The sequence below is a fragment of the Ostrinia nubilalis genome, chromosome 29 (genome assembly GCF_963855985.1).
Source record: "Ostrinia nubilalis chromosome 29, ilOstNubi1.1, whole genome shotgun sequence".
NCBI lineage: Eukaryota > Metazoa > Arthropoda > Insecta > Lepidoptera > Crambidae > Ostrinia > Ostrinia nubilalis.
Window position 1 is genome coordinate 4,897,076 of NC_087116.1, and position 25,799 is coordinate 4,922,874.

At 41.1% G+C, this 25,799-nt stretch overlaps 1 protein-coding gene across 1 annotated transcript in view; it reads left to right on the forward strand.

Annotated features, from left to right (window-relative positions):
- Positions 1–3,723: 3,723 nt before the first annotated feature.
- The window catches only part of LOC135085749 (scavenger receptor class B member 1-like), a 64,603-nt gene continuing 42,527 nt past the window's right edge, over positions 3,724–25,799 (forward strand). Inside the window, exon 1 of the mRNA XM_063980548.1 lies at positions 3,724–3,899. The gene's annotated coding sequence lies outside the window, so the exon portion shown is untranslated. The remainder of the gene's footprint in view (positions 3,900–25,799) is intronic.

A 25,799-nucleotide genomic window follows, 5' to 3' on the forward strand; every position in this document is an offset into this window, starting at 1 on the left:
CGATAGTGGCGCTACCGTATCAAGCTGCATTAGCATCAAGTTACATAACAGCGCTAACTGCCAAGGATTCGTGGATTAAACAGCCTAGGCAAGGCTGGTGGTAAAATCTTGCGGGTGTGGCCATTCACTCGGAAAACATTATCCTTTTTCTTGAGTTTTACTCTACAGTGTGCTTAGTGCAAGCATAGTAAATAATTAGCAAGTTTACATTGAACGTTGTCGCTAGCGAGTGCGTCAAAAATCTATGAAGATTTTAGTTTTTGAATGTATCCGCTTGGAACGCTGCGCTGTACAATCCGTCTACATTTACGCCCGTATTTACAAACGATGCTTGCTTAAGTGAAGCAGCAAATCGAACGCACAGCATTGAATAGAGCTCTGTAATTGGTTAGTGTGTCACCCTGTGTGTCCATGCGCACTGTGAGACCTCATAGTAATGTTTGTAAATATTTTTACGCAGTCGCTAGCGAAGACGTTTGATGTAAACTAGCACTAAGCCCCCAGTTGTTATTTTTATTTGTTTGGTTACGGAATTGGGACTTGAATTTTTGAATCGGTGAGTCGATAGGATATACTTAGATTTTTTTAATGCTAGATGAGGTAGGTATTTGACCGCAATCGCACCTGGTGTTAAGTGAGATGCAGTCTAGGATGGTACATATATACAGGGTGTTAGGTAAATGGGTATATGAGCCGAGACCAGCCCATGTTAACATGGTCATATAAATGGTATGGTGAAGTCAGAAAATTGATATCTTCATTTTAATTATTTTAATTTTCAAACAAATCGGATTTTATAAAATTTATTTTGTATGAAAATTAAAAAAAATAAAATGATGATATCAAAATTCTGACTTCACCACACCATTTATATGCCCATGTTAACATGGGCTAGTGTCGGCTCATATACCCATTTACCTAACACCCTGTATATCTGCTCTGTTATAGTGCCTATTCACTCTCGCCTTTGAAAACGCCCGGATTATAGTGTTCAGGAAGTACAGCAGCAGGCAGCGAATTCCAGGCAGCGAATGCACATAATTTAGTTGCTGTCGTGTAACTTAACATGTGAGTTATCTATGAGATTTGGTTTATTCCACTTTGATCACCTGTATTTGAGCACCCAGGTGATCAAAGTAAACTTCAAGCGACTCTTTAGTGTCCTTTGATCACCCATTGATAGAGGTCCACTTTGATCACCTAGGATGACCTTATCCATGGGTGATCAAATGACACCAAAGTGTCGCCTGCATGGGTGATCAAATCCAGGTGATCAAAGTGGGATGGCTTGTGATTTAACAGATGTCACTTTAATTTTGCATTGCGTGCTTAATACATTACCCAACTGGGAATCGAACCCAGTACCAACCCCGAAATCACTAAAGCTCTAGAAACAAAAATAGTTTCCTTGATATTTTTTATCATTTTCTACTTAAAGCTTGATATTCTTCTTATTACCTCTATTTTACTTCATATAAGTATTTTGTACTTTTTAGATGTTATTCTATTTTATTCCAAATACATAGCTTAGTTCCCGTAGTTGTGTGCTTACAAATTACGAAAATCTGTAGATCCAGACAAAAGGATAAATTACTTGTACATAACTCGCCACAGAACAGTAAATAAATAAACATCTCCACAGAATAGTTAAAAAGCTAAGCATATAATTTAAACTCCAATTGCACGTATGTACTTCCAATAATTTTAAACGAAAACCGTCGAAACTTGAATTTATTTATGTGAATTTTAAGTTGGTTGTGTAAGTTATTGAATAGTTAATTTATCTACGAGCCTCAATGAATTTAGAATTAAATGATGTTTTAGAGCTGTTAGGCAATGTTACCTCCATCCTCCAAACTTCGTTCGTTTCAGCTGATAGACGTCCACTGCTGGACAAAGGCCTCCCTCAAGGATTTCCACAAAGACCGGTCCTGCGCTGCCCGCATCCAGGGACCTCCCGCGACCTTCACCAGATCGTTGGACCACCTAGTAGGAGGCCTGCCCACGCTACGTCTTCCAGCCCGTGGTCGCCACTCGAGAACTTTTCTGTCCCAACGGCCATCGTCTCTACGAGCTATATGCCCCGCCCACTGCCACTTGATTTTAGCAAAATTCTGCGAGCTAAGTCGGTCACTTTTGTTTGAGTGCTTTTGATCCTCCACTCCAGAACCTTGCTCCCCATCGGCCGTCAGTTCTGCGTACTATGTGCCCTGCCCATTGCTTCATTAGATTCATTCACTAGAAGATGCACCGTCAATGTAATTTATACACGACTGCTAAGTTTTACAAACTTGTCATTATGTAAAGTTACCGCATTCTAGCTGACCTCTTTTTTATGATATTATCAACAGATCTTCCATCGTGAACAATTAAATTAATATGCGGTGCGCTACTCTGCTGGTCAAGGCATTTGATAGCAGTTTTTAATTGACAAGTGTTGACGCGAGCAGACGATATAAGGCTTGGGCATACTGGCAGCTAGTTTGAAGCTATATTTTTCACTGGAGGGAAGTCCCTTCCTTTCTGGTCGTGCAGTTCTGTGTTTCTTAACCTTTTTTGTTCACGGACCTCTTAGGAAATCAAGCACAATTTTAAAAGGACGGGGGGTAATAAAAAAGCAGCAAATGGCCTAAACTAGAGAGGGTCGTATTTCTACTGTAGAGACTGACTTAATGATGATGTTTTTTTTCTCCCTTCTTTACTGGAGAATGAGGTAGTGTGTCTCATCCCGTACACCTTCTTATCCTATCAAAAATCTTCTTTATTAGTAACTAGTTTTCCGCCCGCGGCTTCGCCCGCGTGGAATTTTGTCTGTCACAGAAAAACGTAATCGCGTGCGTCCCTGTTTCAAAAACCCGGATAAAAACTATCCTATGTCCTTTCCCGGGACTCAAACTATCTCTATGCCAAATTTCATCAAAATCGGTTCAGTAGTTTAGGCGTGAAAACAAGACAGACAGAGTTACTTTCGCATTTATAATATTAGTATAGAGTATAGTATAGAGTATAGATAGTATAGATTACTAATAAATAATTTTAACATTAATAAAATTATGATACAAATATGACACAATGTGTAATCATGCTAATTATGAGCAAATATTTTATTATGACGTATTAGAATAAACAATTTGGTGTTTTCAAATATCGACTAGGTATTTTCTTGCATTGTGCAAGGTCATTATTTTATTAATTCAAACTCTAATGACATTTTAATTTGGATTCACAGTGACAAAATAATGGTGAGTCAGAAGAAGAACCGCTTAGGACTCTTCAGAATTTCTAATCAATTTCGTTGCGAGTCCAATGACAGTTTAACTTTCCCCGGGACAAACTTGGCCTTCACTGATCGGGTTTTTATTGAAGGTCAAACTGTAGTTCCTGGGTACACAGGAGATGCAAATATGTATAAAGAAATTACAATGTACTCGTATTATGGGCCACAGTTCTAGCTACCCATTTCCAGTCATGTCATCTCGTTTTATCGCAAAGAATCACCATTTGATGAGAGCGAGAGAAATGGATAGCTGGAACTGTGGCCCACTGTACCTTTACGGCCAATGAACGTGATTCAAGGCCAAGGTAGCTCCATTAAAAAAATTAGTGGGAAGAAGAGGTGGGAATAGTCCCGTTATCGCGTAGCTTAATCTACGCTTGCAGTGAGCTCGCGCCCTAAACTAAGTGCATGGTTTGTTAGAACTATTTCGTCAGTCAGTGAGAGCTTAGACTTTGGCGAGCGGTCGCGGCGCGGGATTTGAATCTTTGAATTTTAAATATCGAACGTTTTAAATTTTTAAACTTTGAAATTCGAAGTGGTAGTGTTTTTTTTTAAGTGATAATGACAGTTATATGAGAACTTTTTGGTGATGTTTTAGTTTTAATACGTTTATTTTTTAAAGGTCAGTAATATTTTAATATTTACCTCAAGTCTTTATTTTAGACAAGAGTTAATTTTGTTAATCGGCTGAATTTCTGAATTCTTTAGAAATCTGTTTTAAAATTATAAGCTTTGAGTAAAGTTTTCTGAGATATTTTTAAGCCATCTTCAGTTAATTAAAACAAAACGTCACAATAACAGCTAATGTTATGACTTCCCTATTTTTTGTGTAATATTTTGTGTTTAATTGACTAATTTAACGTTACTACAGACCCCTATGGTTGAGTGGTTGGTTTCGTCTTTCAACCCGAGACCGAGGTTCGATGCCTAGATAAGACATAAAAATACCGTCTTCATTTTTTTTCCGCTAAACCTCAAAATCATTTCTATTTTGCCAAGACGTATCCTCTGTACCCTGAGCACGAATAAATATCGTTCTAGTATGAAAACTCATAAACAAATATTATTTTTGCAAGTAGGCTTTTAAAAAACACTTTTAGGTATGGTAATTGTTTAAGATCAGTGACTCTATATTATTCTATGCTTCACTCACGAATCAAACCTCTGACCCCCGAGCTCGATACTTTTCACCTATGTTAAGAATATTATTTATGAATGTTAATTCAAATTCAATAGATAGTTTAACTCGAATATTAATGTAGGTGTACCCTTGACTTTTAAAAGCTAATACTGCATTAACCTCCAAATTATGGGCTTTTAAGTCACAAGTCTATACAACCAACCAACCAACCAGCCAACCCGCCTGCCAAGCGTGGAGATTATGGCAAAACCCTCCACTACTTATAATGGAGGAGGCTCATAGTCCAGCCGTGGACTGTAAAGGGCTGTTGATGATGATGACAAGCCACAAGTCTAAAGTACCTAATGGCATGTAATTTTCAATTAAATGAATAAAAGAAAATTGATTGATTTGATTGTTATCATAGAAATAGAAATAACTTTATTGACACATGAAACATATAAAAAAGAAACAAAAATACAACAAGAAAAACAAAAAACAAACCCGCTCAGCATTTATCTTGAAAAATAATTTACATTAAAAAAAGCTCTTTTAGTCGTAAGTACTACTGTGGTACTACTAAGTAATGTGTATTTTTCCTACATAGTATATTTTTGCATGTAATTGGGCCAGTGCTGAGAAGAAACAACGCAAGCAAGTCAAGTCACTTTTGTGAGCTTCCTTTTCAAGGGTTTACAAACTAAATGCGAGTTAACCAGTTAAATACATTCCAAACATTTTGTCTTTTACTGCATAGTCTTGTGGTTCTGGAAGAGTAGAATAGAACCCCCACTCTTCGTCTGTATGTCGTAAGTGACAAGGGACAATATGCGAACTTCGGGCCTTCCCAACCCGTCTGGCCAGCGTGGGGGTTAGTCCCAACGGCCCCGGTGGATCTGCCCCGTCAACGGGGTGGATGGGAAAAGGTGTTTCAACGACCCCGGTAGTCATAGCTATAGAGTATAGCTAAGACTCTGAGATCTGCCCCGTCAACGGGGTGGATGGGAAAAGGTGTTTCAACGACCCCGGTAGTCATAGCTATAGAGTATAGCTAAGACTATGACTACCGGGGTCGTTGAAACACCTTTTCCCATCCACCCCGTTGACGGGGCAGATCCACCGGGGCCGTTGGGACTAACCCCAGCGTGGGGAGTGTAGGACAAATACTCCATTTGCCTCTGGTAAATTGGAGGGTTGTGCTCATGCAGTGGAGACTAAATGACTTGATGATGACAGCATTTATGTTAGGTACTTTGTAAGACACGAACACCAGGCCTTCCCAACTCGTCTGGCTAGCGTGGGGAGTGTAGACAAATACCTACTGCATTTGCTTCTGGTAAATTAGAAGGCAGGCCTCCCACTAGGTGGACCAACGATGTAGTGAAGGTCGCGGGAAGAGCCTGGATGCGGGCGGCGCAGGACCGGTCGTTATGGAAATCCTTGGGAGGCCTTTGTCCAGCAGTGGACGTCATTTTGCTGAAACGAACGAACGAAATTAGAGAGAGTCGTGCTCCTGCAGTGGAGACTAAAAATGACCTGTTGATGACTGCATATACTTTGTTGTATATGTCGAGTAATATACTGTTTACTATACACAGTGTAACATACCTACTACAATAATGAGTATTATGTTATCTGCTACAATAATAATATCTTTTGAGGTCCATTTATTTTGAGGCTAGACTGTTACTATTGACTTATTGGCGGTCAATAATATTTACTATCACGTTTGACGTTATTATTATTGTGAGAAAAAGTTATTTTGTTATGAAGAAAACGGTGTAGTGGTTAGATACTGGATTTAAAGGTCGCGAGATCGATTCCCGCACAATATAATAATTTGTTTTGTGTACATAAAAATGGATTTGTATTGGTCTGGGCGTTTTCTATGATGTATGTACGGGACTATTCCCACCTCTCGTTCCCACCGCTGCAACTCCTGTGTAGCCAGGATCTACAGCTTGACCGCCAATAACCCAACCAGTGAAGGTCAAGTTTGTCCCGGGGGAAAGTTAAACTGTCATTTGACCCGCAACGAAATTAATCAGAAGAACATAGGAGGAGTTCGAAGTTAAGACTTAAGGTTCAACTCTCCAGTATGTTTTTCGTTGTTTACTAGTAATGTAGGTACCCCTAAAGTAACAAGTTTTGCTCAGTTTGGATCTAAATAGAAAAATCTATTTTCACTTCTCTTATTAGACGTGAAATGTAACCTTTAACCCTATCAATCAATAAGGTTGTCTGAATAAATCTATAAACTAAAGGCTGAAGAGTTTGTTTGTTTGAACGCGCTAATCTCAGGAATTACTGGTCCGATTTGAAAAAATATTTTTGAGTTGGATAGCCCATTTATCGATTAAGGTTTTAGGCTATATAACATCACCCTACAGCCAATAGGGGCGGAGCAGTAAAGAAAAATGTTGTAAAAACGGGAAATATTATTCAAACTATTTTCACGCATACGAAGTCGCGGGATAAATAAACATTATTTTGACTTATTAAAAGGGCAATGAACTTAAAATGTATGACCTCATTAAAATTAGTATTTTTCAAGGTTTAAAGTTCTTGTTTTGTTTCTGATTAACTTTAACTACGACACCAACTTCTAAAAACATGTATTTTCAAAAATGTCTACTTGATTGACGGTTCTCAATGACAAATTAATTTTGTTTGTGTGTAGCGAACAAGTGCGAGTCGGATTCGCGCGTTGATGGTTCCGTAGTCCGTAGATAATAGTACGATTCTGAAACGTCAAGTGGCAAAAATCAAAAACTAACAACACAGTATGATTGATAGTAGCGCCCTCCTGTAAATGTCAAATTATATGGTTGTCCAACATAAACTAATAATCCAATTAGATAGTAGCGCCCTCCTAACAATGTCATAGCTGGGACGGTTCATTGTTGGACATTAAACTCGCTCGTATTCTTATTCGAGAATAATTACATTTCTAATATTTTCTTTCATGTACAATCGCATATAGATGAATAATGGCATTTCTAGTCATTTTCCCTTACCTTCAATTGCTTAGAGATGCCATGACTCAAAATTCCTTAAAAACTTCAGGCTTTTACATCCCATATCTTACATAATAAATATTTCAAAAAATGTAAATTGTAAAGTTGGAGACAATAATTATAATTTACCTAGTACAAGTTAGTTAAAAAAGCAGTTTTGAAAAGTGAGTAATATATTTTTAATTATTTACCGCAAGTCTACATCGAGTTAATTAAGTACTTGCTATATCCATTTTGTCACCAATAGTTATAAATTGTATCGTAATATTAATTATGTCTCTAAAATTCTAAATAGTCCGATGAGGAATCGGCCGATACCCTACCAAATCGGTGTAACGTGCTCGCTTCCATAAATGTTCATGCTGATTAACAGCCCGACCAAACTACTGACAAAACAAAGGGTCAAAGAATAGTACTTATTATTATTCTTTGGTCAAAGTCTGTTAGTCTACACTCTACCTACAGGGTGTCTTAGATACGGAACCCTAAAAATAATATTTTTATGACCAACTGTAGTGTGAAGGAAAATAAACACGTGCACAGAGAGGAAGTTTGTCTTACGGATAATTCGCTGCGAACCTTCAACTTTTTGTCACAGTCATGAATTACGTTCAGAAGGTCCACTTGATACAATTCTTCTTCTTTTTGTTATCATATCACTGCGGCCTCCCGCGACTTCGTACGCGTGGACCCCGTTTTGCCTCCTTAGGGGTAGCGTTTCGTACAATCCGTTCTTAGTGGATGTCTACATAAGGAACCTTTCTAGCCAATTTTCGAGTTCGCAGGTTCTGAGATTTCGTGATAAGTGAGTCACCGAGTCTGTGTGACCTCATTTTGTTAGGACATGTAGTAGGCTTGAATCAAATTGATCCATGATTATTCCTGTTAACTACTCTAGCTTACACATAGTCGCTATCATAGCTCGATGGATTAGCAAGCTGAAGTGTCAATGGATAGGACACATTATCCCGCAGAAGCATGGGCGTATCCAGGGCCCCCCTGGATATTGCTTTAAAGGAGCTAAGTCGAACAATCTGACTTACCCCCCTTAGGCTAGAAGCTAAGTACGAATTGCCCCCCCCCCCCTTACCCCTTCCAGAAACTGGGTATAACCCCCCCCCCCCCAGGCCACAAGCTATATGTATTTGTTTGTAAACGTCAGTGAACCTTCTAAGCCTATTTACATTGTGCACGGTGTCCTTAAAAGTGCTTAAACCATAAGATTGAATACAAACTTAAAGACCTTAAATTGTACACGTTGGGGCATTGAAAAGGTTTTGTCAAATTATAATCTTGACAAATGACGGAGTTCACATTAACAGGAGTTCAAACAAATGTACATAAAAGAACACTTCACACGTCAAAAAAATGTATTATCACTTCACACGTGAAAATTCATTAAACAAAAGACTGTTACATTATGGAAATAAAAAGCAATTCATATGGATAACATTATATTTTTTTAATCTTTAACCAGGTACATATAAAAGCGAAAGGTCACTGACTGAATGACTCATCACGAAATTTCAGAAAGTGCTAGGAATCTAAAGTTTTGCATGGGGGTTCCTCTTTTAAAACGTAGGTGCTCACTAAGACGGGATTTTGCATTGTAATATTCAACCCCTTCAAAACGGGATGAACGCGTACGACGAACGAAGTCGGGGGCGGTCGCTAGTAATTTGATAAAAAATTGTGTAAATAGTCTGTTCGGTCATAATTGATTCAATTTTTTATAGCGGATATGTGTTTAGTGTGCGTCTTGTTACGTCGAAATCAATCAAGCCCTTGAAGCGTGATAAGGTCACCTCACCATTTTAAGATTACACGTCAATCTACACACTAAGTTGTAATGGAATGTTAAGTATTTTACAACAACAACTGATGTATCGTAGTTACTGTAGCATTTACAATACATCATCATCATCATTTCAGCCACAGGACGTCCACTGCTGAACATAGGCCTCCCCCAATGACTTCCACATCGCACGGTTGGTAGCGGCCTGCATCCAGCGCCTTCCTGCTACCTTTATCAGGTCGTCAGTTCTTAAGCATTTACTATTATCATGGAATAATAAGCAAATCGTTATTTGCGTCTTTTAGAGTCATGTCATCATCATCAGTCATTTAGTCTCCACTGCAGGAGCACGATCCTCTTTAATTTACCAGAGGCAAATGGAGGATTTGGTCTTCATTCTCCATGTTTGCCAGACGGGTTGGGGAGGCCTGATGTTCGCATATTTGTCCCTAGTTGCCACTTCGGTGGGGAAGGGGATGGCGGAGCCGTAAGGTTATTCAGTAAAAGTTTTTATAGTTTACTACCGATTTGCATTCGTCAATTTATTGGTGTAGTCAACATGTCAATTACATCATTAAGTGCTATCATTTCCTATCTATTTCATTACAAACATTAAGGTGCTCCCTCATCGCATTCACGTATTCGTTCGTTCGTTTCGGCCAAATGACGTCCACGGCTGGACAAAGGCCTCCCCTAAGGATTTCCATAACGACCGGTCCTGCCATGCCCGTATCCAGGTTCTTACCGCGACCTTCAACAGATCGTCGGTTCACCTATTGGGGGGCTTGCCCACACTACGCCTTCCAGCCCGTGGTCACCAGCACCACTCGAGAACTTTTCTGCCCCAACGGCCTTCAGCTCTGCGAGCTATGAGTGCCGGACACTGCCATTTAATTTTAGCGATTCTGCGGGCTATGTCGGTCACTTTAGTTCTCAACATCATTGGTTGGTTGCTATCATCACAAGGTGGGCCGCAGTAATGGACACTAATTAATGTAATGCTTTAATCTGTAACTCGAACTCCTCCATGTTCTTCTGATTAATTTCGTTGCGGGTCCAATGACAGATAACTTTCCCCCGGGACAAACTTGACCTTCACTGGTTGTGTTATTGGCGGTCAAGCTGTAGATCCTGGATACACAGGAGTTGCAGCGGTGGGAACGAGAGGTGGGAATAGTCCCGTTTTTGAATGTAACGTTAGATTACACGCGATTACTCCCGGTGAGGGAGCACCTTTACATACTTTACTTGTCGTGTGTAAATAAACACATTAATGTCTTAACTATTTTAATTATTCTGCAATTCGCTATTGCGTGTAACGGCTCAACGATTCATGTTAATGTATCTACATTTTTCAAGAGAAATGACTTTTAAGTAGGGAAATCACGCCAGACTATACTTTTCAGCGTTCCGTAACTCAAAGGAAAAAAACGGATTTAATTTTGTTGTGCCTGTTGTCTGTCAGTCAAAATTCTTTTTTTCAAGAACTTGTGGAAGTATTAAGTTGAAAATAACATAAAATAAACATCGTAAAGGTAGCAGGGAAGCGCGCAGGCCACTACCAATCGATCAACATGGAAAGCATTGGGGAGGCCTATGTTCAGCAGTGGACGTCCTATGGCTGAAATAATGATGATGATGATGATGAACATCAAATACTACTAATGTCTGCGGTATCTGACTGAAGCTGTTTACATTGTTCCTAAGGTTGAGTTGCACCATCTTACTTTAACTTCGACAAAAGTCAAAAATCTGTCAAACTCCATACAAAAAGCACCGTTTATTGTTATTTTGTTATTGTTACAGTTAAAATATGGTGCAACTCAGCCTTTGTTAACAAAATTTCCTAAAAAATTCATGAATAGCATGAAGATTTTTTGCGAATCGGGTGTCGGTCGATGTACACATAATGAAGATATAATTATAAGAGTCTTTCAATGGCAAAGTATATTTTTTATTACGCTTTTGTCGTCATCAGGTCATTAGTCTCCACTGCAGGAGCACGACCCTCTAATTTACCAGAGGCAAATGGAGGATTTGTCCTACACTCCCCACGCTGGCCAGACGGGTTGGGGAGGCCTGATGTTCGCATATTTGTCCCTTAGTCGCCTTAAGAGGATGTCGTAAGCGGCATATCCACGAAGAGTAGGTATTACTTGTGCAATCTGTCCACAACTCCTTTTAGTTGTGTAAAAGCATTTTTTCTGAAAGACCGTAATTTATTCAGTGAGAAACACCGATTTCTAATGATTTCCAAAAAACCCCAGGTTGCTGAAATTTTGCAAATAATATGAATTTTAAATGGACCTACTTACTTCCACACTCATCAAGTTTAAAGGTTAACATTTGCTAACAAAACATTCATTTTCATTTTTTAAAATACAATAAGTTTCAGCAATTACTCAATTTGAATGCTTCACACCTTATTTTTTAAAATAACGCGTATATTAACCTCTAAACAAACTAACCACAAGGTGGACCGACGACCTCATAAAGATAGACGCCGGATGCAGACCGCTAGGTAGGTAGGTATACAAACTAACCTCAAGGTGGACCGACAACCTCTTAAAGGTTGCAGGAAGGCTCTGGATGCAGGCCTCTACCAACCGGGCGATGTGGAAGTCATTGGCGGAGGCCTATGTTCAGCAGTGGACGTCCTGGGGCTGAAATATGATGATGATGAACCTACCCACACCCTGAAACCACCCATCGAAAAATCAAGAGTTACCTATTTTCAACCGACTTCAAAAAAGGAGGAGGTTCTCAATTCGACCCGTATGTTTTTTTTTTCTATGTTTGTTACGCGATAACTCCGCCAATTATGAACCGATTTGAACAAATCTTTTTTCGGCGTATAGGTAATACCTCAAGGGTGGTCCCATTTAAATTTGATAATAGAAAAAACAACCCCCAAGGGTGTAAAATTGGGGATGAACTTTTTTATACGCAATATCTCCGCCGATTATGAACCAATTTGAACGATTATTTTTTTGTTGAATAGGTATTATCAAAAGGGTGGTTTCATGCGAATTTGAAGAAAATATTTCACCCCCAAGGGTAGAACTTTTTTTTAATTTTTAGTTTTTTTTTGTGTTCACGCATTTGAAGTCGGTTTTTTTTTTAAAGTTAATTATCGCTCAGTAAGGACATAGTAAGGACAATCTGTTCAGGTGGGGATTTTTGGATGGCTCAAACTCGGAGTGCAGATGCGGTTTTGTTCCCCAGTCGATGAAGCACATGATGTCGTGCCCTGATCCCCTGAGTGCCCAAACCACTGCACGCAGAAAGATTTAATGAATGCTACTGTGGCGAAGTTATGGGCTGACACTTGTAGGTTTGTTGTCGACACGACAAGAAGAAAGGACATAACCATTATCTGTCTAAATAGATCAATCGAGTCGTTCAGGTTTCTGTTCCCAGTTTGGTTGAAGACGTTGCAGGCTTGAAACTCTATTACCCAAAAAAGAATAATTTCATACAGCATACTGTTAAAAATATTTGGTAACCTAGACACCGTGGGAAGCATTCAAAACTAGACAATTGATTTATTTATAGAAACTAACTACTACCAATGTGTACAGCTATTAAAAATAAACTCAAGAGTGTTGTTTTTCTATTGTATTGTTTTTCATTCTCACAGAAAAATGGACTAAACTTAGTAAATTGCCTCTGAAAAAATTGTTACTCTTCATCATCAACATTTCAGCCACAGGACGTCCACTGCTGAACATAGGCCTCCCCCAATGATTTCCATGTAGCCCGGTTGGTAGCGGCCTGCATCCAGCGCCTTCCTGCTACCATTATAAAGTCGTCGGTTCACCTTATACCCATAAGGTCCACCCGGACGTCCTGCGCTGCCCTTACTGATACTTACTGAGTTTGCTTAGTTAGTAAGCGTATGGTATCGTGATTATTAAGACCCACTATTGAACTACTTCTAGAAAAAAATTAAGCAAGCAGGTCCAGTAGTTAAGCTACAGTGAAGACTTTTATACTGAATTCCGGCTTCTTACTTAAATTTCACAAAAATCTCAATAACTTTGGAACCATTGAAAATCGCGGAACATACATGGGGGTTATATCGATAGGTAGGTATTGAAGTCCCCCATCGCTTGACTTACGATGATCCACCCCCCCTGTTACACCCTGTATATTAGTGTGTACTTACTTAACGCAATTTTAGTTTTTTTGCAGTGTTTTCCGCATATTTCTGGATTGATTCTAGACTATCTAGTAGCTTATTTCTAGCTCATCAATGGCTGTATGGGTTTCGAAATATCGCATCAAGAAGTATAATTATAAGATCGTTTACCACCTAAAATGACATAACGTACAATTATTGCTATGATAACGACTTCCAGGTTCACTGTGCCAAGTGAAATGTCAATGATGCATACCTACATACGTTTACGATATCTGTTACTTAAAGTATCTGTTCATCTGTCTGTCGCTTTGCAACGGATGGTATAGTAGGCGATCAGGCTATCAATTCTAAAAAATGTTTATCCCTAAACCTAAGTCAAACACCAGAACCCCTAAGCATATAAAACGCCCTAAAAATCCCATCTCACTTATATTTACCCTCTTTGGGGGAAAACCCTGGTCGATAGCACAGTCGATAGCCATGTACGCAAACTCCTTATATTCTTCTGTCAAAATTCGTTACGGGTTCCATCCGAGTTCAGTCTTTCGGTCTTCGGAACACTTCGACTAAGTCAATTAATGAATTTCCGAAAATATGGGTCTTTCCTCACAATCCTCACGTCGTGGGATGTTTACCCACAAGGTGGACCGACGACATCGTAATGGCAGCAGGAAGGCGCTGGACACAGGCCGCTACCAACCGGGCAACATGGAAAGCACTGGGGGAGGCCTATGTTCAGCATTGGACGTCCTATGGCTAAGATGATGATGATGATAGGTCTTTACTAAGTATAGTAGGTATCTACTCAGCGAGCTAATACGTGTATGTCAGCGAGAAAATGCAGTCAGCATCATCGCCTCTTTGCCTCACCTCACGTTTAATTATTTCATAATACATCTTTTATTTTTATTTAAGTTTAGTCATTAAAGTCATCCCTACATTGTCGACATTCCACCAGCTCGCACTAAGCGTTTCAATAACTCTTTTATAATGCGAACAGCTAGGGACTGGAACTCGCTGCCTGCTGCTGTCTTTCCTGAACACTATAATACGGACCTTTTCAAGGCAAGAGTGAATAGGCACTTACAGGGTAGATATGTACCATCCTATACTGCATCTCACTTAACACCAGGTGCGATTGCGGTCTAATTCCTGCCTTGTCATACATAAAAAAACTTTTGTTTTCAATGATTAAAATATAAAATATTTGGTTTCTTAAGAAACGTATTAACGGATTACTGGGTAACATACAAGTATAGTTTGCGGTGAGAGGAACCTTGGACATACAGGTAAAGACCTACAGTCAAGCAGACTAAAATTTTTTGTGGCAAAATAGCTCTAATGTCATCTACATAAGATGACAGTTTAGCTGGATTAACTGTCTGTATCTCTAGCTAGGTATGCGTCTTGTGAGTGGACTAAAAACTGTATGTTACTGTAAAACTAGTAGGAATGTAGTTCGAAGTTTTGATAGAAATAGCGGACTTCGTACGCGTGGATCCCGTTTTACCTCCTTAGGGGTGGAGTTTCGTAAAATACTTTCCGTCATAACATCTACCTGCATGCCAAATTTCAGCCCGATCTGTCCAGTGGTTTGGGCTGTGCGTTGATAGATCACTATGTCAGTCTGTCAGTCACCTTTTTTAAAAACTAAAACTCATTAAAACTCATTTATTTCTGTAAATAGGCTTAAAAAAAGCACTTTTACACGTCCCAGTATTAACCCTACCACTGCTTCAGGACAATAAATGGGCCAGTGCTGAGAAGAAGCAGCGCAAGAAACTCAGTCACTATTGTCAGCCTCTTTTTCAAAGGTTTACATGCTTTAAAATGTACAAAGTTATAAATATTTATGCGAGCTAGGCAGTAACGTATCCCAAACATTTTTATCTTTTAAATAATCATCGACTTTATAGTAGCCCTTTTTCATTAAGGTACTTTTAATATGTGCTTTGAATTTATGAATGGGTAGTTCTACAACAGTTTGTGGTAATTTATTAAAGAATTTAATACATTTTCCCATAAATGAATTACCAATCTTATGCAATCTGAAATTTGGAACGGCAAGTTTATTTTTGTTTCTTGTATTAAAGTTATGCAAATCGCTCTTTTTCGTGAATTGCTCTATATTTTTGCGGACATATAAAAGGTTTTCATAAATGAACTGTGAAGCTACTGTCAGTATGTTTATTTCCTTAAAAAAATCTTTCAAGGAAAATCGGGGTCCAAGGTTATAAATGGCCCGCACTGCTCTCTTCTGCAGAACAAACACAGTTTCAATGTCCGCGGCTGAGCCCCACAACAATATGCCGTATGACATTATACTATGAAAATAGCTAAAATATACTAGCCTTGCCGTTTCAATGTCAGTTAATTGCCTTATCTTTCTCACTGCAAAAGCAGCCGAACTGAGCCTTTTTGACAAAGTTTCAATATGAGGACCCCATTGAAGTTTAGCATCTAAAGTGATTCCCAGGAATGTTGTGGAATTTATGCTATTTAATGGTTCATTCTTCACCATTAATTGCGTGGAAACCTGCCTCACATTAGGTAAGGTAAATTTAATGCACTTAGTTTTGTTTGCATTTAACAATAAGTTGTTAACAGTGAACCAATGTAGAACCTGTGAGAGTGTGTTATTAATATCGTCAAAATTTACTTTACCTCTATCAACTTTGAAAATGAGAGATGTGTCATCAGCAAATAACACAATATCACACAGATCTCAGATCAGATTTTGAGTTATATATGTTTAGACTAGCTTTGGTCGCCCGCTACGCGGGCTACAAAAGCTAGATCTGCGATGCTGGCCGCTCCGGGCTTCGCCCTACGCGGCGCTCGGCCTGCGGCCTCGCATTCGGAGCTCGGCCTTCGGCCTCGCAAGAATTACACGGAGCGTTTATCGTTTGTCGCAAGGCTCTTTTGCTTTTTTGACGCAACACAAGTAAATCTATGGCGACTGTCGGGATTTGAACCATCGCTCGGCCTTCGGCCTCGCCTTTCTGTCTGTCACTGGGCTCTAGTCCTTTTTTGACGCATTAAAAATAAATCTATGGCGACTCACAGGCTTCGGCCTCGCCTTTTTCTACCTTAGCTAAGCCCCCCTGCATACAATTTGTATGGAGAATTTGGTCCCTTTAGGAAAACGGGTGAACGCTTGGCGGCCATCTTGGATTTCCAAAATTTTGCATTTTTGCCTTAATCTGGACCATTTTCCGCGCCGAACCCCATTTTTACTTTTTTTCTAACTTCACCCAATCCCGAATTCATTTGTTTCTACAATTCCTTATTCCTCCGTTGTCCCAAAATTTTGAGTTCCTGTAACTCTCAGTGTTGCCAGGTGATCAAGTTGAAAATGGTCAAATGTCATTAGTTTGACCTATTTGCAGGAGGCGTCATCCAAATTTCTGACCGGAAGTCGTTATTTCCATTTTTTACATTTTTGGACCAAATCTTCCAAAGTATGGCAACACTGGAAATTTTTGTTTTCCCAAACGATACTCCTTGACAAACTACGTAATCGCCCCATACAATTTGACTTTCCCAAATGTTGCCAACTGCCCGAAAAATGCATTTGAAAAATCAGAAAACTTAAACTTTTTACAAAATGGCCGCTCACTCGGCCGCCATCTTGATTTTCCGAGATTTCGGATTTTTCCCATAATCTGGGTCGTATAACCGACTAAACCCCATTTTCAGATTTTTTCCCCCATATCTCCTTCTGTCCGTCCTTAACTTTAAAGACACCCATGTCGAAAAAAATACTTTTCCCCGTAACTCCCAGTGTTGCCAGGTGATCGAGATGAAAATGGTCAAATGTCATTTGTACGACCCCTTTGCAGGAGGCGTCGTCCAAATTTTTGACCGGAAGTCGTTATTTCTACTTTCGACATTTTTGGACCAAATCTCCCAGTGTTTTTTTTTTTTTTTTTTTTTTTTTTTTATGTGATAGGAGGCAAACGAGCAAACGGATCACCTGATGGTAAGTGATTACCGTCGCCCATAGACACCCGCAGACCCAGGGGCGTTACAGGTGCGTTGCCGGCCTTTAAGGTAAAGATACGCTCTCCTCTTGAAAGCTTGCAGGTCGTATCCGTCCGGAAACACCGCAGACGACAGTCCATTCCACAGTTTGGTTGTACGGGGCAGAAAGTTTCTAGAGAAACGTACTGTTGTGGACTGCCAACCATCTAAGTGATGGGGGTGGAAGTGCTGTCGGGTAGATCGGTGGCGAAAAGTGGCGGCAGGAATAAGTCCGGATAATTCTTCGGAGCACTCCCCGTGATACATGCGATAGAATATGCACAGTGAGGATACATCTCTACGCAGCGCCAAGGGGTCAAGCCGATCCGAAATGTCCTGGCAGTCAACGATTCGAGCTGCTCTCCGTTCAATGCGGTCCAGAGGGAGAAGCTGGTACTGGGGCGCACCTGCCCAAAGATGAGAACAGTATTCCATATGAGGCCGAACCTGCGCCTTGTAAAGTTGCAGACGATGGGCTGGAGTGAAATACCGTCTCGATCTATTGAGCACACCAAGCTTCTTCGAGGCTAATTTAGCCTTACCCTCTAAATGACCACGGAACTGGACTTCGCTCGATATGTCGACACCAAGGATTCCGATATTGGCTGAGGCAGTTAGGGGAGTGCTCTCGAAACAGCGGGATACGACAAACGGCAACTTTTTGGCGGTGAACGCGCAAACTTGTGTCTTTGTAGGGTTAAATTGGACCAAATTGCGTCGACCCCAGTCTGAGACCTCCTTCAAGGAGGTTTCAATGTCGGACACAAGTTTGTTACGGCTCTCAATGACGTTCTCCCGAGAGATATTTGCGCGGCCGGTATAAGCGGCATCAACCGTGCTGTCGTCCGCATAGCAATGAATGCCGCTAATTTGCAGCATATCATTGATATGCAGAAGGAAGAGCGTAGGCGATAGCACACAGCCTTGGGGGACACCAGCATTCACAGACATAGAGTCTGAGCATTTGCTGTCGACAACGACCTTAATGCTTCTGTCTGCTAAAAAGCTGGCGACCCATCCGCATAATTTCTCGGGAAGCCCATAGGAAGGGAGCTTCGAAAGAAGCGCTTTGTGCCAAACCCGATCGAAGGCCTTCGCCATATCCAAACTGACCGCCAATGCTTCCCCCTTAGTCTCGATCGCCTGTGCCCAACAATGTGTCAAGTAGACCAGAAGATCACCAGCCGAGCGACCTCCACGGAAACCGTACTGTCGGTCACTTAGCAACTGGTGGGCCTCTAGGTACCGAAGGAGCTGGCTGTTGATAATGGATTCCATTATCTTCGAGAACAAGGAGGTGATTGCTATCGGCCTATAGTTGGACGGATTTGAGCGGTCACCTTTTTTAGGGATCGGGTGCACCAAAGCTGTCCTCCATGAGGTCGGGACTATGCCAGAGAGGTAGGAGAGCCGAAAAAGGCGCGTTAAAACCGGTGCTAACTCTGGAGCGCACGTCCTCAGCACGATAGGAGGGATTCCATCGGGCCCACTCGACTTATGGATATCCAGGGAAAATAGAGCCAGGCGTACTGAGCTTTGGTGGAACCGGATATCCGGCATACAGCTCTCACACCTTGGTATAATCGGTGGCTCATGTCCCCCGTCATCCAGTGTCGAGTTGGACGCAAAGAGTTTGCCCAGAAGATCGGCTTTCTCCTTTGCATCGTGGGCCAACGAACCGTTTCCCATGTGCAGGGGTGGAAATGATGGCGTGCAGAAATTTCCTTGGATAGCTTTGGCAAGAGACCAGAACGCACGAGTTCCAGAAGGAAGACGCTCTAGCTTCCCACCAATTCTACCAATGTGCTCCGACTTCGCCCTTGCAATGACTCTTTTGAAAGACCTAGAGGCAAAGTTAAACTCCTTTTTTAATGCGCTGGTGTTTTCATCCCGTAGCCTCGCTGCATTTGCCCAGGCTTGGTAGGATTCCTGCTTCCGGCGTAAAACCTTTTTGCAGGATTGACTAAACCAAGGCTGAGATTTGCCACCAATGGGAACAACAGAAGACGGTATGAAAAGTTCCATACCCTGCAGCACCACATCAGCAACAAGATCAGCAACGACGCTGGGATCATCCTGCGTGAAGCAAACCTGCCTCCAAGGGTAAGATGCGAAGAAGGACCGCATCTCATCCCAGTCTGCTGACCTGTAGTGCCACACGCGGCGACTGCATGCAACTCGTGGTCGCGGCGAGCACGTGAGTGGCACCGTACTCCGGATAAGGCAATGGTCCGAGGAGCCCAGAGGGGCGCCAACGGATAGCTGATAGCCATCCGGATGGGAAGTCAGCAGAAGGTCCAACAGTGAAGGTTCTTGGCTCTCTACATCTGGGATTCGCGTGGGCGTAGTAACCAGTTGTGTCAAGCCATATGCGAAGGCGAAGTCGTGAACAGATCTCCCTGCATGATCGGTTTTGCTCGATCCGAGCCATTCGGTGTGATGGGCGTTGAAATCGCCAAGTATCACGATCTCTGCAGAGGGGATCTGCTGCTGCACTGATTCTGCAGCCATTTGGACGTGCTCAATGAGTCGGTCAGTTTCGGCATCACCGCTATGGGACCTATAGAGGCAGGCGTAGACGCGGGGGTGGTCATCGCTGTCTACGCGGAGCCATAAGGTGGAGAGGTCCCTGCTTTCGAGGTGGCTGAGGCGTCGAGAACTGATATTGCCCCCTACGTACACGCACACCCCGGCCCTAGGCACAAAGGCATGTTCCAGTTTATACCCAGGGTAGGAGAGATAAGATGTGTCCGCAGGAGACGATATCTGAGTCTCGGTTAAGAAAAGCAAGGCCGGCTTTGCTGTCTCAAGGTGGTGGTGAACAGCATTGAGGTTAGAGTGTAAGCCCCTGATATTGCAAAAGTCCACGGCCAGCGTGGCAGGGGGTGCCATGGTAAATTTGCTCTTGCCCCAGGTGTTGAGCGCGGTTTTGCCCTCCCCAGAGTACGAGGGGCGGCCTGGGCATCCACGCTCAGGTGTGTTGTGTCCTGAGCATGGATGTCCAGGGAGGGATTCTCCAACGCTAACGCAGCTGGTACCCTCCTGGGGTAAAATAGTTTTTAACTGCGCTATCATTAGGAGGTGGGGAGGGGGGGGGGGGGGGGGGGTTGGGCCTCCGGTACCCTCACTCACTCGGCGAAACACAACACAAGTGCTGCTATACGCCGGTTTTCTGTGAGGCCGTGGTATCACTCCGGTCGAGCCGGCCCATTCGTGCCGAAGCATGGCTCTCCCACGGTAAAAACACTGTGTGGCAACACTGGAGAAATTTCTTCGCCCAAGCGAAACCTCTCGACAAAACACACAACCGCCTCATACAACTCGACTTTCCAAAATGTTGCCATGTACTCGAAAAATGAATTCCAAAATTTCAAAATTTTCAACTTTTTACAAAATGGCCGCCCACGCCGCCGCCATGTTGATTTTTTGACATTTCGGATTTTTCCCATAATCTGGGTCGTATATCCGACCAAATGTCATTTTTATTTTTTTTCTGCCATAATTCTTTCTGTCTGTCACTAACTTTAAAGTCACCCATGTCGCAAAAAAAACTTTTCCCCATAACTTTCAGTGTTGCCAGACTTTTTTGATAAAAATGGTGAAATGTCATTCGGGTCCCCAAACGTCACCAAACTGCATACCAAGTTTTTGGAAATTTTGGAAATTTCCATTTTCTACTATCCGGGGCCGTGGTGGAAAATTTTCTTCCAAAATGGTAGTTTTTTCCGATTCATGGCAACACTCGAATAACAGACCAACAATCGCCCGGAACATTGTACCCCACTCCGGTGTCGCCATCTACCGGAAAATTGCTGTCAAACTTTGGGAATTTTTATGCTCGCAACAAAATGGCCGACGGCTCAGCCGCCATCTTGTTTTTTGATAATCTGTAAATTAGGCTTTAAAGAAGACTATACATGTCAAAAATAACCAAAAGAAATTTTCAAAAACAATTGCGCATCTCGGAATGACACCTCCCTAAAAACACCCCGAAATCGCATTTTCAATCCAAGATGGCGGCGCGGCCATTTTGTTTTTCCGTTTTTTTCTCAATTTTTTTAACACATCTTGGCAACCCCAACAAACTCCCAAAAAAGAAAAAATTCAGGACCGAAAACAAAAAAGTTGGTGTTTCAAAATGTGCCGCCATTTTGTTTTTTGGTTCAAAAAATGTAACAAAGCTGGCAGTCAAAAAATCTAGTTTAAAACAAACAACAACAATTTTACCCCTCTCCCCTCTAAATACCCCAAAAATACCCCTGATCAGTCAGTCAGTGAGTCAGTGAGTAGGAATCGAGCTTTATATAGATTTGTATTTTTTTACAACGGGGAAGCTGTTAACTGCATTTCACCTGATGGAAAAAGATGATCAAATTGAGGAGGAAGCGAGCTGCACTCAGAATCCTCAACCACCAGAGGAACTGGCCTTCTTACCTTTTAAATCTTCTAACTACCGAAATAAATTGAATACTATTAAATAGAAGTTTGTTATGACGACGATAGAATTAAATAAGATGGTGGTAGCTACCCAGGCGGACTTAGATCAAGTTCTACCATGCTAGAAAATTTTGCTTGCACTTGGGAATCGAACCTGGGATCTCTAGTTCTGAGACAGGTGGTCTTATCAATAGACTTAAAGCGTCATAATAGCATATTAATAACAAAGTTTTCGGGCCTTTTCAAGGCGAGAGTGATTAGGCAGTTACAGGGCAGATAATGTACCATCCTAGACTGCATATCAACTGCCTTGTTCTGCATAAAAAAACCTAAAATCCTTGATTACCATTGAATAATCTTCAATCGAAACATAAGTTTGACTATACATTTGCAACATGCATCGTTCATAAAGTTAGTATAAAATTGATAGGTTAGATTTGACCTCAAACTTTCAATTGATTATTTGTTTTAACCGCTACATTGAAGGAATTTTCCATTAACAAATGTAATTTTGTAAAGATTAGACAATTAGCAAGCACACTAACGCCCGGTCTCAAAGATTACTATGAGGTCTCTCAGTGCTCGTGGACGCACAGGGTCACACACGAACCAATCACAGAGCTAGATCTACGCTGTGTGTTCAATTTACAGCTTCAGTTAAGCAAGTATCGTTTGTGAATACGGGCGTAAGTATTACTTAAACCCTACCACTGCTTCGGGAAACTGGGAAATGAGCCAGCGCTGAGAAAAAGCACGCTGCAATAGGTACTTGTGTATTATAGGCAAAAAAGTAGGTAGGTATAGGATATAGGACTTAGCTTTTGCCCGCGGCTTCGTCTGTGAAGATTGTAATCTGTCACAGAAAGACTTTTTGACGCTACAAAGCTAGAGAAAATTAGCAGCCAATCCATTATAGTAGAGTCTTTAACCCACGATTCTGTTTTGTTTCACCATCATCACGGAACTATTCCCACCTCTCGTTCCCACCGCTGCAACTCCTGTGTAGCCAGGATCTACAGCTTGACCGCCAATAACCTAACCAGCGAAGGTCAAGTTTGTCGTCGGAAAGTTAAACTGTCATTAAACCCGCAACGAAATTAATCATTCACCATCATCAGTGATTTAGTCTCCACTGCAGGAGCACGACCCTCTAATTTACCAGAGGCAAAAGAAGGATTTTGATAAGTCCCAACGCTGACCAGACGGGATGGTTTTGTTTGTAGTAAGTCAATTGGTTAGTTGACTCCAATAACCAATATTTTCAGTACCAATTGGTCCTTTTAAGGCACAACTTTTTGTAAAAATAACACTTCATTCTAGCCTTGACAATTTGCCTGCTACGATATAAAACAAACAGCAAAATATGTTCATAGCTAAAAGGTAAGTAGTCAACACTATCCGAAAACATAACCCTCCTTCAGGCACAGTCGGGTAAAAAGACAGTTTATGATTATACCTGACAGGGTCAAATAAGGCAAAAAATCTTGAATTTGGTAGTTTTCAATTGGCTGTAAAATTCGATTTTTAGTAGAGTAGCTCTGAAATTAAGTCGTGGTTGAGGATTCCGGGTGAAGCTCGCTTCCATTTTTGATGCCTGATCATCACTTAGCATCAGTTGAGATGCAGGCCAAGAGCTTCCTCCTTGTGGATAAAAAAATGACTGTCAAAAGTCCACGATCTCATGACGTCATAGTTCCCATTGCGCCAGCCATTCATATACATATATTCATCATCATCATCATCATCATCCTTTCAGCCATAGGACGTCCACTGCTGAACATAGGCCTCCCCCTATGCTTTCCATGTCGGTCGATTGGTAGCGGCCTGCGCCAGCCATTGCCATCTAAAAAACATAAGTAAAACTCATTTATTTTTGCAAGTAGGCTTTTTTTATAAAGCGCTTTTACACGCCCCTGTATTTCTTTAACCCTACTTCTTCTTCAGGACAATAAATGGGCCAATGTTGAGAAGAAGCAGCGCAAGAAACTCAGTCACTATTGTCAAATCTAGAGTAGCTTTTTGACAGCTCATAAAAAGTATGTCAATAGACCAGACCAGACTGCTATTTTTGTTTTAATTTACTTGTGGCAAGTCCTGATGAAGAGAAAACGCCAAATCATTGGCACAATTGGAGTATTTAGGCCAATATTTCGTTGCGCAGGCTTTATTGATATTAATGACATTCGTTGGCACAATATTGGAGAGCAATATTGGTTATTGATACGCAAGCTTTGGCCGCGACTCTTGATCAAGCAAGATCATCTGATATTCCTAATTAATTCACCATACGTTTTCTTTTATTTATCTTTGTCTAAGATTATTTAAGTTGTTTATCCTGTCCAATGTAAACGATCTAAGTCCAACTTTAAGTTGTATAGTAGAGCTTGCGGTGAAGACTAGAACAGACTGGATTGGTAATTTTAAGTCAAGTTTTTTTAGAAGATATGGTATGGATTTTAGTTGCTGTATCTTCTTTGAACTGGCCCACATTATTGTCCCTAAGCTAAGCTAAATAGAGCTTTTACAAACAACAACAAGCCTCTATTGCAAAAAAAAAACAATTGTTTTGTAATGAAATGACTAAAGCCCTAGTAATAAAGCAATATGCTTCAGGAACGCCCTTTGAGTCGTATTTATTCATCCAGCCACCGAATCAGTCGAGTTCATAAGGTCGTCGGTCCACCGAGCAAGTGAACGTAAGCTCTACTTTTCGTCAGTTCTCCGACACACTTGACCCAAAAAAGAGAGCCTTGAAAAGGGCTATAAATATCAAAAAACGATCGATTATTCGCTTAAAATTGACGCGCGCATTATAGCAAATTATAGTTAAGTACCTACTTAAAAATTTAAAGATTTGAATTGAAGATTGTAGCAACTGCTTAGGTACTGCTAAGAAATAAAACGTAAAAAGATAAAAGACAGTAGTATTGGGTAAGGCAGTGAAGATCAGAATGAAGTTGGTAAATCTCTAAGTGGCGGTCAACCTTGGGGGTTTATGCATTGATTTGACCCGCTAGTGTAGCGAGATGCATCTTACGCAAGGCTTGATGCATAGGTCAATAACACTTGGTTATACAGGGTGTCCCAGAATGGGTGAACCAAACTGCTAGGGGAGGTAGCTCTACTAATGTACTATCCCTAAAAATATGAAAAAAAATAAAGCGCATAAGGACACAAAAAACTTTTTTTTGAAAAAGTGACAATAATCAACTTTGCCTAAGTCGTCGTTTCAGCCAAATGACGTCGACTGCTGGACAAAGGCCGCCTCCCCCCAGGCTATAATTTCTGCGTTTGGAGTGTATTTGTACTTTTTTCTTACTAATGTTAATTGTACATGATTGCTTCGTTTATCTGTAAACAAACTTTATTTAAAAAAAAATCCGAACTCAACAATTTTTTTTCCATATTTTTAGGGATAGCCTACATTAGTAGAGCTACCTCCCCTAGCAGTTTGATTCACCCATTCTGGGACATCCTGTATGTATATTATAAAAATACTAGCTGTGCCCGCGACTTCGTACGCGTGAAAATAGTTGAATAATATTGCCCGATTTTGCAATATTTTTCTTTAATGCTCCGCCCCTATTGGTGGATAGTAGATAGCCTAAAGCCTTCCTCGATAAATGGGCTATTCAACACAAAAATAATTTACGTAAATAAGTTAACCTACTCTCAGTACTGGATTTAATTATTGTCCTCGTCTTACCAGTTGTAGAGTCAAGGGCCAAGGCGAACATTGTATTGCGACCTGAAAAAGTGCTCTTTAAAAGCCAACTTAAAGAAAACAAATGAGTTTTAAAGAGACTGTGTCAAAGTTTTTAGAAAGGAGGCAGGCGCCGATCAGATTTTCTGTGACATACCGAAATTTATATAAACCCGATCCGCTAACTACGCACATCGCTGGAATGCGACTCTCCCTCGCACACCTCCCCGTCCGTACCAGAGCGACGCTGTGACGTCACGGCTGTCAGGTGCGCAGTTAACTC